The 21,376-nt window shown below is 38.0% G+C and overlaps 1 pseudogene; it reads left to right on the forward strand.

The window, feature by feature from the left end:
• The first annotated feature begins 6,453 nt into the window (after positions 1–6,453).
• LOC149178502 (uncharacterized) lies at positions 6,454–19,155 on the forward strand (annotated as a pseudogene).
• The last annotated feature ends 2,221 nt before the right edge of the window (positions 19,156–21,376 follow it).

A 21,376-nucleotide genomic window follows, 5' to 3' on the forward strand; every position in this document is an offset into this window, starting at 1 on the left:
ACACTATTCAATATTGCTGGTCATTTTCAAACCATGGATGGAATCACTTCTAAATTTGGACAATTATATTTAAAATGGAGAGGACCCATATCACATAATATTTGTTGCATTGGACCTATTTTTAATGCCTTGCTACGCATGCGCAATTGGACACTATGACTTTCATGAAGACTTTGTAGATCCAGAAAACTGAGAGCATCCAAATTCCTCAAATGCTTTGGCAGATACTTTATTGGTTTGGGGGTATTTTGATCCATGGAAATATTTTTGTTGTCATTTCCATTGGTTTTATTGGTTGATCATAAATATTAAAAGTGTGTTTATCTCCATAGTTCAACAACTCGTGCTTCACCAGAACATCACATGTATGGGAACGCCAATCAAAGTACATGGATTGTGAAGAAGGGCGTGAAGAATCTGATTAATTGAAAGACAAAACCCTCTTGTAACTTCTTTGCGTTTCGATTGCAGAACATCATGGTCTTGCAATAGAGCTTAGATATGTATATCTGTATTATGTACAATGGTGGAAATAAATGATCGCATCACATCGGATAACTAGTTTAATTATCATAAAATGATGTGTGCATAGGACCCTGCGGCTACAAGGTAGAGTGGATGGCACACCACTATATCTAGCATTTTCACAAGCCACAACGAAAAAGGTTTTCTAATATAACATGTCAGTATCACATTTAACTCTTCCTTGTTGTCTACTTTACATATATCATCAATGTCATCTATGTTACATACATCATCACTAAATTATAGACAAATTACAGTGGCACAATGTACCCTATGTTAATAGGGAGAAAATAAAATGTTTATGGCTTGAGCCGCGTGTGTTGCACCACTGAAATATAGATGAGCTACAATTGGACAATGTAGCTCTATGTCAATTGGGAGCAAATAAATATTTTATGGCATAAGTCGGGTGTGTTTCATCTAGTGTAAGTTTATTTTATATGAAATACACCCACGCAAGGCACGCTAAAAGGACAAGTTGCCCGAATATGGATGTGCTTCAGGAGTTGCGTTGAGAAAATGAGAGCATCTCTTATGTTAGATGTTTGAATTTGTTTTAATGGTTGGATTAGTCCCGTTTCTCTTTCATTTTTTTGTGTGTATGTGTGCGCAAACAAAATAAATGGAAATTACCAAGTCAAAATAACAAAAGAAGAAACAATGAAGCTAGCTGATAGCGAGACACAAGACTGTCCATGGGGACTACCTTGTACCCCTCCTGCACATTCTTCCTAGGACCAATTATATGTATGTAGCTCAGATCCCATCGACATAGGGGTTGTAAAAGGCTGCCCAATTGGAATTGTTTCAACCAATTTTAAGGCACCGAACGATATACAGTGAATAAACACCCATAATCCATTGAATTTTCACCTCAAAACTCTACAATATCCCCCTAAACAACTAATTGAGTGGGCCAAAATTAAGATGATCTGACACTTACACGTCAAGGATCGATCCTTACACCTCTTTTTGTTTACTGCATAATATATTTGAGTTTACACTTCACTTCTTCCTTACCCTCCACACAAAGAAAGATAGAGACAATGAAGTTGAAATGAAATGAGTCAGAGCCACAAGGGAGGAGAGAAAAAGACACCGAATTTGAGACGAAATGGAACATAGCCACATGCACGAATTGTAGAAAACAAAATTTTGGGCTTCTTGAGATTTCGGCATTGCTTTGCACCTCTTGGTGCAAATGCTAGTTTAACTTTAGTGTAGTTTATTTAATAGATGTTTTTTTTTCAATTAATTTTATTCAAAATTTGATAGAGATATTTTAGGACTATAAATTTAAGTTATTAAACCTATAAAATTTTAATATTGAATTTATTTATGCATTTAAAAACATATTTTAAACAATAAGAAATAATCTTTCCCAAACTTATATCATTAATTTCTTTGAAAAAATTAATTGAAAAATGGCAAAAACATTTGATGAACTATTTGCTTTTAATCTTTGGTGTTCTCTAACTATTAGAGGTTTTGAATTTTTTTGGTCAAATCTTGATTTGTGTTATTTAAAATGGGTTTTTGACTGCATATATAGATTCTGCATCAGGAAAAACCTTAAGGCACTTGTATCGTGGAGATTTCATAACTCAAACTTGTGATTCCAACAAATCCCTGTTGATTGCTGGAAAAGTTATGAAAAACCTCTAAAACATCTCAATACACGATGACTTAATGTTTAACCAAAAAAACTAATTGTTCTACAGGAGTGAGACATATTGTTAATGAGTACATTTATAGAAAAAAACAAAAAAAGCAGTGTCGACGACTAGGACCCCACAGTCCATGCTAGAGATGTTCTACAACGTCATGGTCGACAAACTAATCATGAGGCAATGCATCAATCCAAGATTAATATTGCTCAAATTGAATCAAAGCTTTCAAAACAATGTAGATTTGAACAGGTGATGAAAAACAGATTTTCGGGGTTAATAAAAAATCCCTTTCCATAAAGAAATTGATCTTAAGGTGTGTGGGTTATGGCCCACAAGCCTTATCGGAAGCATTCATAAGGCCTTTAGCCTAACCGTGGACTTACACTTCATCGGAACTATTACACTATCGGGTCTTTTCCATCATCGGAGGCTTTAAACTATCGGCAACGTTCATATAGTGTTTTTGCATTAAAAATCCCATGCAACACATATAAGGGAATAACACGGGAACAAAGGAAATCCCGCTCTGGAACACCTACCGGACTTCAAAAATTATAGACCTGCCTCTATAAAGCTCGTCGGGTCCGTTCTTTATCCTTTTCCCGCAGCGCTGTTCCAATGCCGACCTCCGATTACCGACACCTCCGATCGCCGATCGGTCCATCGACATTGTCGCCGCATTGCTCATCGGCCATTCAACTCCGCCGTCCCTTGACCTTCGTCAAATGTGATTGCCGAACACACCTAGACCGTCGATCGGAACTCTTGATCCGACGGTCTAGGATCCATCGGATTATCGCAATCGCACTATTCGATGGTTGGACTTCAATTACACCCTAAGGCCTCCACCAATGCGATAAATGATCTGGACCATTAATCTTTCAGGTCCAATGGTTCCAGGGCATTCTGGTAAGTTTTCCTTAACTTAATCCTGCTCGCTATCGATGGATTTCAGTGTTAAAACACAGTTCTCCCACATACATCACGATTCCCATATAACATTGATTCAATGATCATTTGATCGCCATCGATCCTTACAGTGGTCGATGGCCGATCACATGCATGCAATCAGGATTTAAACCATTCACACATATATACAAAATAACACGAAATGACATCATTACACAGATAACAGAATTCACACAACACGCAACTATTTATTATAATATATGCAGCATGATTACAGCTAAGGCATTTCAGCCTTAGAACAGAGTCTCCTCTCGACTACATTTTTAACACTAAGGTTTTCAAATCAAGTCTATCCCTTTATCTCTCCTCCCTTGAACACAGAGGTTCGTATATATAAGCATTGTTGGATTGGATCACAGAAGGATCCGATCAATTTCTCCAAGTTTTCCTCTTACAAAAGCCCTAAATCTCACGGTTCATGCATGCATGGCAGGTTACATTGATAAGTCTCCTTGAGACTTTATCTACTCCATCTTTAAATCTGTTTTAAAATATATTTTTCCTTGTTTTTCTCTCCTGGTCCACGTCTTCCTCTTCTTTCTACTTTGGATTCCTCCCTTTGACTAAGGGTTTTGGATGCTTTTGCATCAGACTCCTGAGGCACAAAAATTTATGACCTCCTGGTCATATGCTTCTCCTTGTCCTTCGCAATTCTACCCACTGCATTTCTTCAGTGGAATTTCCTTCATGGTCTTCTGTGAGTTGCAACCAAACCTCTGCAGTAACAGTCTCCTTCTGCTACATGATACCTCACCAAGCTCTCCTCACTCAGTCTTTTGGCATCCTTCAGGTTCTCTCCTCTGGAACCAATTGAGCACTCCATGCTCTAGGTTGCTGCAAATATTCTCACCTTCGGTTGTCATTATCTGCATGACAGTAAGACCATAACTCTCCATACTTTAGCAACTGTACCTCCTATTCCTTCTTCTTTCTTTTTGGAATCCTTTCCCTTCTCTTGCCCGTAGAATATTCGTCTGCTCTGATACCAAATGATGGAAATGAGATTTTGGGGGTTAATAAAAAATCCCTTTCCCTAAAGAAATTGATCTTGAGGCCTGTGGGTTATGGCCCACAAGCCTTATTGGAAGCGTTCATAAGGCCTTTAGCCTTTAACCGTGGACTTATACTTCATCGGAGCTATTACACTATCGGGCCTTTTCCACCATCGGAGGCTTTAAACTATCGACAATGTTCATATAATGTTTTTGCGTGCAACACATATAAGGGAATAACACGGGAACAAAGGAAATCCCACTTCGGAACACCTACCAAACTTCAAACATTATACACCCGCCATTATAAATCTCGTCAGGTATGTTCTTTATCCTTTTGCCGCAGCACTTTTCCAACATTGACCTCCGATTACCGACACCTCCGATCGCCGATTGGTCCATCGGCATTGTCGCTACATCGCTCATCGGCCATTCAACTCTGCCATCCCTTGACCTTCGTCAAATGCGATTGCCGAACACACCTGGACTGTCAATCGGAACTCTTGATCCAACGGTCTAGGATCCATCAGATTATCACAGTCGCACTGTTCGATGGTTGGACTTCGATAACACCCTAAGGCCTCCGCCGATGAAATAAAGGATCTAGATCGTTGATCTTTCAGATCCAATGGTTCTAGGGCATTCTAGTAAGTTTTCCCTCCTTAAATTAATCCTGCTCGCCGTCGACGGATTTTAGTGTTAAAACACAGTTCTCCCACATACATCACGACTCCCATATAACATTGATTCAGTAATCATTTGATCGCCATCGATCCTTACAGTGGTCGATGGTCGATCACATGCATGCAATAGGGATTTAAACCATTCACGCATATATACAACATAACACGAAACAACATCATTACACTGATAACGGAATTCACACAACACACAACACACAACGATTTATTATAATATATGTAGCACGATTACAGCTAAGGCATTTCAATCTTAGAACAAAGTCTCCTCTCAACTACATTTTTAACACTAAGATTTTCAAATCAAGTCTATCCCTCTGTCTTTCCTCCCTTGAACACGCAGGCTCGTATATATAAGAAGTGTTGGATCAGATCACGGAAGGATCTGATCAATTTCTCCATGATTTCCTCTTAAAAAAGCCCTAAAGCTCTCGGTTCATGCATGCATGGCAAATTACATTGATAAGTCTCCTCGAGACTTTATCTACTCCATCTTTAAATCTGTTTTAAAATAGATTTTTCCCTGTTTTGCTCCCCTGGTCCACGTCTTCTTCTTCTCTCCGCTTTGGATTCCTCCCTTTGACTAACGGTGCTGGATGCTCCTGCATCAACATGTAACTGTAACCCCCCTCTCGTTGCTGACATGTTTTGATTATGGTGGAATGGTATTGGTAAGATCCAATAATTACACCAAAGGTATTCCCTTTATGGAGTTGGTTGGGCAAACATTGTTCAAGCCAACCAATCCATGTGCTCTTTTTTCATCGTCCTTCATCCAGTCAAAATTTGACACATGAAAATCTCCATCTCTTTATCGTCGGATCTCCCAAATATTTCCAAGACTGATCTAGAATGTGTATGATGCACGGTAGCGGCGAAACCATTTGTTCCTTCCTCCCCGACGTGGCTGTAATCTATACGAAACTATTTGTTCCTTGATTGAATTCTAATTTTGTTGAAGATGGAAAAGTTGTATCTGTTCTTTCCTCCTGGGCATCACTACAATCTCAGCGAAATCAAATTTTCGTTTGGTCCCAGATCAAATTAGTTTTGTTCCTGCTCTTAGGTATTAGTTGAAACATTGGAGTTATGGTTCATAAATTAAAACAAAAATAACTAGAAAGCTTTGAAAGTAGTATAAAAAAACACCTATGAAATATGGAGATCTTTAATTATTAAGTAATATGACAGAAAACATGTTGGGCATGAAGCAATGAAGCCAAACCGTTAAAGTTTATTCCTTACACTTGAAAATAAACTTTAGCTGTATTCAAGAAATCAAAAAGTTCATCTAATTATAATAAACTATACATAGCTATTAATTTATACAATCTTATTCACCCCATGATTTAGATGCCAATGGTGGACGATGCACGATTTTAGTAACAGGGGAAATAAATGGAGACAAGCATTCCCATAAAATTGTCATTGTGAAGCATCGTCATGCTTGTATTCATGGAAGGTTTTCAGACTTAGTTGTTCTCTTCATTGGGGAAGTTGTGTTCAAGTAATTCATAGGTGGTGGAATTGATGTCTCTGGTCGTGGACATGGATTTGGAACAACAGATGAGAAGGCTCAGGCTATTCCCATTGTAGAATATGCGACTGATACTCTCTTTTTTTAGCCTTCTAAATGCATATCCTACTGATTGATTATATGTTTGGGACTTTGAGAAGCTAGAGAATCGTTTCTTATCTCCTTTGGTAGAGACACTAGCTCTGATATCAACTTTAGCTCTGGAGAGATAGGTTCTGTATCACACACCAAAGGCATCCTGTTGACAAGGTTAATCCTCTATGCGGACAGAGATGATACGTCTAGCCCAATGAGTGGGTCTAACAATTGAAGTGACAATCAACTAGACATCTTCCTAGGTTATAATTGAAAATAAGAACGAAGGAGATGGCCTACCTTGTTTTGATGCTATTTCGATTTCCTTTGTTGAGAGCCTCGAACCGCTTGTGTCACAGACTTGTTCCTACTTCTCTCAGTGTTTATGTACTCGCACAAGTGATAAAGAGACAACAAATCATGCCAAAACCAATATCAAATCCAATAACAACCTACTTAACTGATCAAGCAATGTTAAGCTAAATAATACATGAACATATATATTTTGGGAAGATGAACCAACATTTGTATATTATTAGGAAATAAAGTGAAGCTTACAACCAAAGCCTTGATGTTGAAAGGCTCTCCTTGAGTGGTAATCCAAGTACAAACCAAAAACTCTCCAAGCACTCCTTCTCCAAGTCAAATGAATAGCCTCTAGGCATAAGCTTAGCATAAGGTTGCAAATTGACATAGACCAACCATCTGGGAAAGGGAGAGGATGAAGGCTGGGAGATGGAGTTAGGACCTCTCCAAAGATAGTATTAGGCCCTCATCTCAAGGAGGTAGCTCATACGGATAAGACAAAGAGGCCAATTTGAGAGGATTCGACCTTATCTATGCGAAACAACCTCCATCTCACCACTCTAGAAGCTTCTAGATCATGAAGCTTTTCATCCTTTTTGGGATCATCGCGCGTATGCAAGGGAACATAGCGATGCCATTGTTGGTTAAGTACAGTGAAACATGCGACCATCACTATTTTAAGCCTCATAAGCAGGGAAAATTTTAAGAACCCCCCCTAAATTTATAAATATAATAAATGGGTGAATCTCCATGGTATATAGGAAAAATGGAAGGCGATTTTATCAATAATATAATATGTATATATTTTTGGCGAATCTCTCACGAGGCATGGCGAATATTTTACTCAATTATAAAATCTTGTAAGATCTTGGCGAGTATTTCACTAAATAATAAAACTTTGTAAAGTCCTAGTGAATCTTAGCATAGGCTACATGCTGGTTTAATTCCCCCATTTAAATAGGCTACATTCCAGGTGAATACCATGTGCCATTTTGGTGAATACCATGGGTCAATACCATGTGCCATTTTTATTTTTATTAATTCTAATATTAGGGTTAATAATAGTTTTTTTGCATGGTATTAATAACAATCTAGTCCATGGTATTTGTCCCATAGTATTTTGGCCATAGGTTTCACCTAAATATAACCCATTTTTTGAGTGTTCGTAAATATAAGGTGACTTATGGAGTAAATATAAAAAAATGTTTTATTTGTTTACCATACCTCTCGTTTATTTATATTTTTATTAATTTACCATACCTCTTTTACAAATATGGTATTTGGCCCATAAGATTCACTTAAATAAAACCTCTTTCTTGAGCCTTCATAAATAGAAAAAGGGTTATGGACTAAATATAAAAAGAGGTTTTATTTATTTACGATACGTCAAGTTTATTTATATTTTTATTTATTTACCATACCTCCACTTTACTTATATTTTTATTTCTTTACACCCTTACATGTATATAAGGTGACTTATGGAGTAAATATAAAAAATGTTTTATTTATTTACCATACCTCTCATTTATTTATATTTTTATTAATTTACCATACCTCTTTTATATATATGGTATTTGGCCCATAGGATTCACTTAAATAAAACCTATTCTTGAAAATGGGCGAATGGATTCACTTAAACAAAACCTATTCTTGAAAATGGGCGAATGGAAGGTTGTAAGTCCTAATTTCAAGGGCTAAATTTACCTTTTTTACCCTCTCCCTTAAAATAAGGTGGGCTATTTGAGGTGATTTGTAAAAATGTACTATGATACAAAATATTCGCCCACTAAAAATTTAAAACCCCTTAATTTCGCCAAAGGGCGAACATTCGGCCCTAAAATTATCTTTGCTCATAAGAGCGATGACTCTCATTTTAGGGTTTTTAGAGCTATTTCTTCAGGGAAAGCTCAAGGCATTTTCCAATCAAACTCTTAGGAGGGATCTAAGCTGTATACATGGATAAGTATACTGTATAATTGTCATGTTTTCAGGCACTTCGGGGTATGTCACAGGGAAGTGCAGGAGGTGTGACAAAATACTGTGTAACAGATGCTCCCTAAAGCATGAAGGCAGAATGAGGAGTGATGAATAAGATGCTTTACGAGCTCTTGCAAGGACAAGGAGACACACTATCATGAGACTTGCAAACCAAGGACGCATATACATATACATATCTGAGATCAAGACATGAATCTACGACATGGACGCAGCCATTCGAATGATGAAGACTATATGAAAAGATCCATGGTATGGGCTTAAGCAGCTAGATAACAAGGATCATCATAAATATAAATTCCCATGGTATGGTCACAACCATCCGTATAGTAAAAACATGTGTACAATCATGAATTACATATAACTCCATGCAAACTGAGTCATAACAAACAAGACTCAGGGTCTTGTGCTCCATCCCGACCCGATCAACGTACGAATCCTAACATGCAAATAAATGTGTTGAAGTCGAACATGTTAGAAAACCACTTGATTACCGGCCAATGATGTGGACCGTGAACAAGTACGAGAGGAACCACCAATAATTCCAATGGCTCTCAAGGTACGACAGTACAATCCGTGAATGTGATAAGGAAACTGATGTCAAACACTCGTGGAATCACCCGATCGAAGGTCAATAGTGAAAAACTATCGTCGGATGCGAAGAACTTGCCATTAAGGCATGCAAGCTCTAAGGTAATGAAAGGGAATTTCTAAGTCATCTTTCTGGATAATGAGCTAAAGTCAACATGAAGTGATTTGTCAAAGGAGGGATATAATGATTCCCTCATCATTAACACAAAACAAGGAATAAAAATGGAATGAAATGAGTAGAATCCAAGACTGTAGCAAAAGATCAAACAATGTATAGGTAGTAAATCACATATAAGACTTCTCTTGAACATATTAGCGACACGAATCCAGAGTGTGGCAGCATTAGAATCAACATAGAACCAAGGGTCATAACAACAAAGTGGAATAGTCAGATGAGAGGTAAAATGGATAATCCAAACCCGGAAGGACAAGTGACTAAGTGAGGATATCCCAAACCCGACACAAGAAACATATGAGTGTCATGTTCAAGAGCGACATGCCGCCTATACAAAAGATGTTTCATCTTCACTTTTTCCCCGCTATTTCTAGTGAGTACCTCTTTATTTTTACACAAGCTTGAAGAGGATACCATATGCTTGTAATATAAATTCATCCTTCGGATGAATCCATCATATTAAGTTTTACGAGTCCTAGGAAGGAGAAACTCGGTCTCATCATGGTGATGATTCTTTCGTTGTAAAGTTTTAACGAGTCCAACGTAAGGATAACTCGGTATCTTTTTCAAATTTAGAGAGTTTGAAAAAGAGACAAAAAAGAAAACTCCATCATGTCCCTTTTCGTAATTTGTCTCTCGAACCCGAAAAGGTAGAAAACAATATTCGAGAGAACCTCTTGACCATGTCGACCAAGGTGTACCTTTTTTGTAAATAGTCTATCTTAGTCTGGAAAAAGGTTAAACTTATACTGAGTAGATGTAATTTCATTTACTTTAACGAGTTCGAAAAGACAAGTACTTGGCGATATTTTCATATTTTTGGAGTCTAAAAAGAGCTAAAAGGGGACTACATTTGGAGGAATGAGTGGTATAAAAGGATAACAACTGGTTTCGGTAATGATGGAACTGCTCAAAACATGTAATGGTAAAGAGGCTGGCTAATAATACCACTCATCACAGATGTTCCTCAGCCAAGGGTAAAACAATCAAGTGAAAGTGTATGATCGGATAAAGAGATGGTGACGATGGAATGAAAGAACCAAGGCTCATCTAGAAAAAATCGGTTGATAAAAATGGTAAACACGAGATGTGTTAGCGCTTGAAATTTCACCTCAGGCTGAGAAAGGTAAACCTCAAGGCAACATCAAACCACTTAGCCTCGTAGCTAGCCCTACGGGGCTGGAGAGGGCTCTCTCTGGTCTATCTCGGTGAAATCTTCAATGGATGAGATAACCAATAGGGTAACACTGATTTTAGGCTAGTAAACTGATCAAAAAGGTTGATTTTGGGTTTTTAGGGTTTTTGGTGGCAAATTGAGGGGATGGCAATTTTGGGTGCGGGGATTGGACACAGTTTCTGCAGGGGGTTCTTTGGGGCGAGGTAGGAGACAGTATTGATGCCTTTAATTGAGGTGGATGGTCAGGAATGACAGGTGAGGAGCTAAGGAGAGCAAACAATAACTTTGAATTCTCCTTAAACAGTAGAAAACATTGAAATTAAACAAACTTAAAAGCAGAGCATGACAGTCATGAATTCTTACTTTAACACTTCGTTTGTTTAATGTGCAGAAGGAAAAGAAAGGAAATGATTCACATAACACACTTACAGGTACATAGAGAAAAACATCATCAATACATGTAACCACAAGAATCCTAAAAAGGACTGCAAAACCATGGTCTTCCTTAGCCAAAAATTGCAGAGATACAGTGAATAATACAATGATAGCTTCTTCCCTCAAGAGTCCAACCTTCCAACCCCTGAAAATGATTGAGAAAATACATAATATAGGCAAGCCAACCTCTTCCCTTGCCTCTAGGGGTCGAGCTCATCCTTCTAGGAGCTGTTTCAACCAATTCTAAACTGAGCACTAAAATCTAGGCAGTCAAAACAACTTGCCTCTATAAGCTAGGAAACCAATTCATTCATTTATTTTTCACCTTTGTCATGAATTAATCTTCTAGAAGAGGTACATAAGAGTAAAAGTGTCATAAAAGTACATTAATTACATCAAAGAGCATAATAATCCACCCCAAAAAGTCAAATAGGGTCAAACTGCGTTTTTCTGAGCTGTACACTGAAATTTGGAGAAGTTTGCCTCACGGGTCGCGCGCCTCTGCCTGACGGGTCGCGCGCCTTTGGGACCACATTTGGGGCACTTCCCGGTGTCCAAATTGAGCAAGAGTAGTCTTGTTGGAAAGGTCTGTGAGTCTACTTTCCAACCCAACTGGAATTTCTAAATTTGGTGGTCATTTGCCCCTCCAAAATTGCAATCTCCCAAGATTGCTTTCTGCAACTCAAAAATGTGGCAAAAAGTCAATTTTTGCTTGTTTTTTGACTTTCTGGAGGCCCAAAACTTCATAAAATCTCAAGTCCATTGATGAGCATATGTAACTTCTCATGACAAGTCTGGAAATGCTGATTTTTTGCAAAATTGAGTTGCCAGGATGAAGGGTCGCGCGGGGGGTGAGACCCGTTAATGGACAAAAACCTGTAAATTGCACAAAAAATTCACAAATGACAAAATTTTCTCCAAATTTCTTGAAATTTGGGCTGGGAGTCCCCAATCAAGTACCATGCTCAGTAAAAGAGGCTTTGACCAAAATTTGGAGTGGATCGGGCCTTTTCCGTCGTTTTAGTGCCTTGGCCAACCTCCTTGGATCCAACGATTGTAATTTTGACATTTCTCTAAAACCATGACACCTGTGAAAAAAATTAAGGAGGTTTTTCTTCTTTGGCATGTTGTGGACAAAAACCTCTCTCAGTTTTCCAAAATTCATCTTTTATTGCTCTGGAACATCATTTGAGTGCGACTTGTCCCGATGTGTGAAACAAGGAATTTTGTCGAAATGGAGCGAAATGAAGGGGATAGGGGGCTTCTAAATTCTTGGGGAAATTTTTGGGAGTGGGGAGGGATGTTAGGAAGCAGGAGAAAGTGGAATCTCAGAGATTGAGTGAGGGGAAGGGGTCCAAAAGGGCAAAACACAGGCCAAACCTAGAAAATTGCCAGGTTGTAGCTAGAAACTAGGGTTTGTGCAAAAATGAGGAATTTGGGGGATCTCAGTGATGGAAAGCATTTGATAGGGTATTTTAAGGATAGGGGAAGGTGTATGAACATCTGGATACAAGTTTTTCCGATGACTTGACCGTCCAAGAGAAATTGGCTTTCAAAACCCTAGGAGAGGGAAATGACCTTGCCAAGGCACAACTGAAGCATGAACAAAGTGTACAATGACTCATTAGACACTGAGATGATAATGAAAACCCTATGAATGATGATAGACTCAGCTGAATAATTACATGGACCGACATTTTGACAACTTTCGAAGGAGTTAAAGCAAACCCTAGACCTAATGCCTAGTGACCAAATTTTGCTTGAAAACTCTTTGAAATGACAAAATTTGACCTTGACACTCTGAGATCACTTTGTAAGAGCATATTTGATCACTGGAGGAAGGCTGGAAAGACTGACACTAACAAGATGTAAAGTGGGAATGGTTTCTTTTTTACACAAGATCGAAACATGAGAAAAAAATATGTTTGGAAATTGGTTTCATTTTTTACAAGCTTGAAACGGAAACAAACTATTCTTGGGTTTGGTTTCATTTTTACACAAGCTTGAAACAAAGATAAACTATGCTTGAGATAAGTTTGCATGCCCCCAACATAATGACTCAATTCGAGGTACATGCCCCCAAAGCTTCATTTCTTTCACCTAAGTAGGCTACTGGTTACTAACAAGTGGATGGAATGAAGGTTCACTTATGAGATCAAGTGCAAGATTCAACTGGAATTTTACGATATATATTCCAAGACTCGAATTGGAAGGGGATTTGTTTCATTTTTTAATGAGCTTGACACAGGCAAAGAACCATGCTCATGACACATTGTTTCATTTTTTAAAGACTTGACACAAGTAAAAGAACTCTGATCATGGAGACCTATTTCATTTTTTAACGAGGTTAACATAGTAAAAGAACTATCCCCCTATCCCTTGTTTCATTTTTTAAGGAGCTTGACACAAGACAAGGGAATCTGCTCCAACCCTTGTTTCCTTTTTTAAGGAGTTTGACACAAGACAAAGAACTTTTCTCCATGATCCTTGTTTCACTTTTTTAAGGAGCTTGACACAAGACAAAGAACTTTGCTCCAACCCTTGTTTCATTTTTTAAGGATCTTGACACAAGACAAAAAAACTTTGCTCCATGATCCTTGTTTCATTTTTTAAGGAGCTTGACACAAGACAAAGAACTTTGATCCAACCCTTGATCACATATTAAAAGAGGCCATGGCTTCCAAGAGTTTCTCATTAGATGGGAGAACAACATTCTAGAAGGGATACATGTCCAGGGATCCAATGGAAAAATCGGGCACCAATGCCCCCAGTACATGGCGTACTACATCGCCTACTAGATTATCAGTAGATGTGGGCATGGAACATGTGGCCACATAATTAACTTGTGGTGGGGGTGATATCGCTTGCACATAAGAACCATTCAGGGATGATGGTTGAGCGGGAGTTGATTCAAGACCAATGAATGTAAGTTGATCAATGATCACAATGCTTCCTTCATGCGGGAAACACATCACTCGAAAGAGGGAAGAAACAAGAGCTCCCATGACGTAAACATAGTCATGGCCAAGGAGTAGATTAAAATACAACGGGACTTGGACAACCATCATGTTTATATAGACAGCCATTCCTCCCAAAGTAATAGGCAACTTAGGAAGGATCCCTAACGGTTGACTGGTTCCTTTGTTAAAAGCTAACAGATTCTGGGTGATAGGGACAAGCTAAGGAGAACCTAGAGCTTGCCAAGCAGTTGAGGAAAGGATGCTAACAGATGCACCCTCATCTATGATTGTGCTAGGTACAACCATATGGTAAGCCTATACTGTAATCTGGAAAGGCACATAAGATAGAAGGTGATATCCTGCCAGTCGACTCCAATCAAAAGAAGTGACTAAACTACTCGGAGGGGGTGTTGTAGGAACATGAGAGCTTCCCTCTTGCTCTATGGGAACATGAGATATGCTCTCATGCACCTCGGGAACAGGAGGATTTCCCTCCAGTTCATTTGAAACTAAAGAAACCAGAAGAACCTAAGTGGTATGAGGCTCACTCTCTACCTGAAAGGTACGGTTAGCTGAAGGTGGAGTCAAGTCTACCGGTTTCTCAACCAATGGTTGGCCGAGAACGGACTCACAAGAATCACTTTCAGAGAGACTGGGGTTGACCAAAGATGGCTTTTAATTAATCACTTGATAAACTAGCAAAGGTTCAAGGGAAAGATTTCGATACCCAGTTGGAAGACGAGGTTGAGAAACTGTAAGGTTTTCCAACTCTTTGGAAGCTTCATCCATAAGAGGACAAAGGTGAATGGGATGATTACCTTCACACAACTTACAAGGAAATTTGACTTTTCCCTTTTTCCCATGAGATTTACTAGTTAAGGGTTTGTCATTAACATGATCACCAGAGGCTAATGACAAAGGTCGATGTGAACCTATGGACCACACTTCTAAGACCTTGGGAATACAAGGACAATTCCGTAGAAGGTGGTCACCCTTACATAACATGCAAGGGAATTTTACTTTTTGGGGCAGGTTGGAAGATTTTTCTACATCAACTGCATTCGTAGCAATGACTGCTTGGTTCCCCCCTTGCTTATTTTGCTTCTTATTCTTTGTCCTCTTCTTCTTCTTCTTTTTCTTAACTTCCTGGTTACTAGAATCCAGACTTTCACTAGGCAAAGAGGAAGAACGAGGTGAAGAAATAGGTGAAGAAGGCGAGGGGTCAATTTCAGGATCAACATGAGGTTGATGTTGTTCAGGTGGAGGAGAAATCGGTTGAAAAGCAGTTTCAACACTCGGAACCACCAAGGTTGAAAAAAACCAAACTAGCAGACCAATGGTCAATCCAGGAAGGGACAACGTCACCATATAGGGAGTACTAGAATTTCCAAAAGAAGGAAAAGGACTAGGATTCCCATTAGAGTGGTTTCCTTGACTGGTAGACTCAGGAAATGTTGCCATCGGTATCAACCTAAGATCTACTAAGGAGTATTTCCATAGGAAGGATGTTGTTCCGTGGTCAATTAATTTTAGAATTTGAAACAAAAAATTTTCCTTTTCATGTTTTAAGAGTCGAGAAAATGACGAAGAGGTGACTCTAGTCGCTTTCTTTGGTTTAGTGACCTAGTAAGGACAAGTGCTCGATGATCTTTTCAAATTTAAGGAGTCAGAAAAGATCTAAATGACTACTCATGATACTCTAGGCAAAAGGGATTACCATGTAACTGTGAACTGCAATATACACCTTAGCAAATAAATTTACCAAGGACTTGACGTACGCGCAAGAAATCTCCCCGAATGTCGTGTCCGGTGTATCACGTTCATAGGGAAACATCTCGGCTTCCTATGGATAAAGTTTTGCAACCTATGAAGGTCTCCCTTTATATACTCGATGGTACGGCGACCACAGGCCTGTGCTAGCATTTTCTAATGCAAGAGCGAATGACAGTTGCTAAGTTTTAAAGACGCCAGAACACGTCCCTAGCCTAGACCACTAAGTATGAGCATTAATGTTTCAAATGATCCTTAGATTAATTGATAGATTTTAAAGTTGATCTTGAAATTATGTTTCGATTTCAAGGCCTTAACGATGTTACCTGAACATCTAAGATGCAACCATATGAGAAAAATAAAACTTTCATTTCTATGAAAGCTAGACTAACTAAGGGAAGAAATTTCAATCAATAATGCATCAAACAAAATGCATCATGCAAAATTCCTTCCACTAACTTTCACTTTCATCTTCCAAACGCAATGCCAAAAGTAAAAAATATTTTCACTTTTCGCTATCCTAAATGCAACTTTTCGAAAGCAAAATGATTTTGACTTTACAAAGATGCACTTATATGAATTATGCTTTTCTTTTCGTTTTGAACGATTTGATGTACCTAATACAATTTTTAGTTTTCAATCATCGAAAAATGTGATCTATTCTCAATGATGGATCTCAAAAAATAACTTCTCAATGCAACTAATCTAATGCGTTTTCATGAAAAGTAAATTTCGAAATACAGGCTAAAATAAATGCAAAACGGTGTTTTCAATGAATTCTACAGAAAACTACACTCAATCAATCAACAAAACAAACATCTCAATGACATAAAGAAGCCGCAAGCAATGACCAATGACTAGAAACCCTAGATTTTAGTCAGATTTCACTTCGAAGCCAAAGAGATAAATTTTGCAAACTAATCAAGGCAATCAATCAAAACATTGACAAATCCAAGCATACAAGATGGGAAAAGACCTTAGGGGCCAAGACACACTGGATTCTTAGGAAGAAACCTAAAAAATTATCACATTCAAGGATCATCGCTACTTTGTATACCCAAACCCATGATTATCGCTACTTTTCATAAGCAAACCAATGATGGCATCACTACTTTGTATAGCAAAAGTAGTGATGATTTCAGTGCGACCAACTAATGAAGAAAAAAAACTCATCGCAACTGTAAAGGTAAAAATTGTGATGCCATAACGAATGTTAAGGCTAAACCCGCTATGGGCGAGGAATATGGGAAAAAACTAAAAATATTCCAAGAAACAATCCAAAATTGGCACTCTAAGGCAGTATTCAGTGATGGTATAAACCCAGATTGATGCAGACAAGCTGAAAAATCAACGGTTTGTCAAACTAGACAAAAGATCAGGGTGAAGGATTGAAAGGAAAGGATCATAGGGTCCCTAGTGGAGTCACCATTTTGTCGACAAGGTTAATCCTATCTGCAGACAGAGATGATCCCTCTATCCCAATGAGTGGGTTTAGCAACTGAAGTGACAATCAACTAGACATCTTCCGAGGTTATAATTGAAAAGAAGAACAAAGGAGATGACCTACCTCGTTCTGGTGCTATTCTGATTTCCTTTGTTGAGGGCCTCGAACCGCTTGTGTCACGGACTTGTTCCTACTTCTCTCAATGTTTATGTACCTGCACAAGTGACCAAGAGACAACAAAGCATGCCAAAACCAATAGCAAATCCAATAACAACCTACTTAACTAATCAAGGAATGTTAAGCTAAATAATACATGAACAGATATATTTTGGGAAGATGAACCAGCAGTTGTATATTATTAGGAAATAAAGAGAAACTTACAACCAAAGCCTTGATGTTGAAAGGCTCTCCTTGAGTTGTAATCCAAGTCCAAACCAAGAACTCTCCAAGCACTCCTTCACCAAGTCAAGTGAATAGCCTCTAGGCACAAGCTTAGCATAAGGGTGCAAATAAACATAGACCAATGGGAGAGGATGAATTTATACGCTGGGAAAGGGAGTTAGAACCTCTCCAAAGATAATATTAGGCCCTCATCTCAAGGAAGTATGTCATAGGGATAAGATAAAGAGGTCAAGTTGAGAGGATTCGACCTCATCTATGTGAAACAACCTCCAGCTCGCTACTCTAGAAGCTTCTCATCCTCTTTGGGAAAATTACTTTTTGGGATTGATCGTGGGTATGCAAGGGAAAAAATGGATGCCTTCATTGGTCAAGTACAGTGCAACAGGCGACCATCGTTGTTTTAAGCCTCATAAGAATGATGACTGTCATTTTAAGGTTTTAAGAGCTATTTCTTCAAGGAAAGCTCAAGGCATTTTCCAATCAAAGTCTTAGGAGGGATTTGAGCTCTATACATGGATGAGTATACCATATAATGGTCATGTTTTCAGGAACTTTGGGGTATGTCACAGGGAACTGCAGGAGGTGTGACAAAATACTGTGTAACACAACCCATTCTCATTGAGATCAAAAGTCTACAAGCTATGTGTTTCATCTCAAGGACCTTCCTTTATCTTTTAACTCTAATGAATGGAACTTGGGTTGTTGTTGTTTGACATTATAAGAAATTACATCTTCCAATCTATATAATATCAATTGTGGAGTACCCTCTATGATTGAAAGTTCCTAATGGGGAACTTTCTCCAACTAAGGGATTTACATCTCTTGGATGGGATGGCATCATTGTCCTGAACCCTTCAAGTTGTGTAAGAAGTATTAGAATAAGCAAGCCCAAAAGGCATACATTTTTAGAAGAGGAGTTTAAAACAGTAATGTAAGTTGTCGTGGGACAATTATGTAAACTTCTAGGCCTTATAATGACTACTCTGCATGATATCAATATGCATATATCAACTATTTAGCCAGTGAGACATATTTCTCAAAATGGGTGTTGGATGTGTTGCATTGTCCTCATGTAGTCGTTAACGTGGCATCTTGCAACTTGACTTTGTCATCTCTTTCTCGTTTGGTCCAATTTCTCCCTAGCATGGCTACCATGGATGAAATTGGAGACCAGGTACATCGATCACTTGAAGTTGCAAGTATGGCATGAAGCAAGTCCTTTGTTGGCATGTATTTTGTTGTTGCGAATATGTTTGAAGAGAAAGGGCATTGTTTGAGGAGGTTTTTTTCCATCCATCCATTATGTCTCTTCTCTATTTCCCTACTGAGAAATACTTTGCTATCTACACTCCCTTCTTCGTTCTTGTTTTGTTGCACACATTCCTAGTTGCAGTGAAGGAGGTCACTCTCTATTGACGAAAACAAAAGGTTTGAAATAATCAAGTGCATGATGCATCTTTCATTACAAATAATATAATGCATACTATTCATACCTGAGGCCAAAAAATGGGTTTTAATGTCACTATATCACCTGTACGTGGGACAAACATTTGTAGAGAGCTAATCTAAAGGACGAGAGGGGAGAAGAATGCCTGACGAAAGAGTGTTGTAGTTTAAAATAATGTTCTTATACAATATCTTTAGTTTCAGTTTTAAGGATTCCAGCTAAAAAAACATGTTCATAATCCTTTAACAAGATCAGAGTCTTACACAAGGTTACATCACAAAAATGCAGCGATAACGAATATCTAAAACTAAGTACAGATGCCCAATGCTAACACAAAACCATAAACCAATATAGGCATCTCCTATCACAAAATGATTTCTATTATGATTGACTCATAACAAAATTTGCTAAATAAATTTCTATTATGATTGAATTATAGTAGAAGCTGCTTAATAAATGTAGAGATGAACATAAAAATGTGTTAGAGAAAACACAAAAACATACAAAATACAAGTCATATCATAAGCATGCTTATGGTAAATCCTTTGATAGGACTCTTAGAACTTCGGTAAATAGCATGGCAATAAACCTACTCACTATGCTACAAAAATTCCAACCTTTTCCAAATTTTTAGAACCGTCTTTTATCCATCTCTTAACTACTAATTTCCAGCCTCCTTTTGTGTAACTGCTTTCTAAAGTAACTCTACATGTTAGGACATTGATGTCCTATTTTTTTCCAAAATAAAAAATTAGTTACTATTTATACTCCAACCATTCTAGCTGTAAATGTTAACACCAGAAAATCATACACATATTTGTGCAATCCAAAGGACACCCAAAGTCATCCATCAGAATGAATAAGTGAAGATTTTCCAGCTGAAGACATTATGAAGATCAAAAAATTAATTTTATCCTAAGGTGCAATGCATATGGAATTAAAAAACTGATGCATGCGTGGATTTTTCTTTGATAGCCACACGATGCGCGATATTTCCTTCAAAAGTTGTGTTGTCAAAGGAATGATCGACTTAGCAATTCAGGACCACTTCCCACACTTGGAAGAAGATTCCTTGACAGGATTTCAATCAAGGATAGCCAAATTCGAGTCACCCTAAAGATATGCAAACCTTAATGGAATCATCTTGTCCTACTCACAAGTCATTATCATTCATGAACCAAGAGAGGGAAGATGGACTCAAAAAATTCTATGTAAACAGACCATGGGAGAACCAAAACATGAGACAATGTTATGTTGGCCAAATTACTATCAGAGCAAACCTTCATTTCATTATTGAAGCAGAGGAAGCAGAGCACTATTGTGTTAGCATAATTGATTCTTAGCAATCCATTACTTTAGTGTGGACAAGATTTCACCATTGAGAGAGCCTTGATACTTCTTGGATAGAGAGGAGAAGCTTGCAAAGGGAGTGTAGAAAATAAACTCCTTGCTGAGGAATTTTTAGCACCATTGCTCAAAGAATTCTCTTCGAGTATTTAGTATTCTACTATTTGTATTCATCTTCTACCACTAAGAGTCAATAAAGGGAACCATTTTCCGTAATTATGTTGACTTGTTTACTTCATTAAGCATTATTTGTGTGTTTATCTCTTTGTTTTAGTTTATGTTTATGTATGTATTGCTTCCACCATTTGCAATACTTTGTTTCTTCATGCTTGTCCACTCACAACAACAAAACTACTTGTTTTTCTTTGCAGGGAACAATCTACTACTAATAAGGTGTCTTTTGGCATACCATTGCTACAAAAACACTACAAGAAGATTGGCAACTGCACTAGTTTCTTTTTTAAATATAAACAATTGTGTTTGCAGGGCCTTCTCTCTGCATAATCAACTTACAAGGTGTTCAACATCTCTCTCGAATTTTTGCAGGACCTTTTGGACTTATTGTTGGCCAAGAAGCTTGCTAGTTCACAATTTCTTATCGACCACACAACTTTTTCTCAGAGAGATGCGTGGCTGTGTCTGTGCATAACGTATCCCGCACAGTTTCCAGAAACCTAAAAATTTCTTGTAAGTTTACTTTTTTCATGTGATTGGCTGCCTTTAGTGAATTTCCTTCACCTCTTTTTTCCAGTCAGTTTAGATTACCTAATTACTCTACTAATCACAATTAGTAGGGTAATTAGATTATCTTTATTTTATTTTTATTTGCAAATTCTCACATAGCTTAATTAGGGGGAAAAG

This window comes from Pinus tabuliformis, chromosome 4_1, assembly GCF_031772625.1.
Source record: "Pinus tabuliformis cultivar Carrire ecotype Pingquan chromosome 4_1, CPIR1, whole genome shotgun sequence".
Lineage (NCBI taxonomy): Eukaryota > Viridiplantae > Streptophyta > Pinopsida > Pinales > Pinaceae > Pinus > Pinus tabuliformis.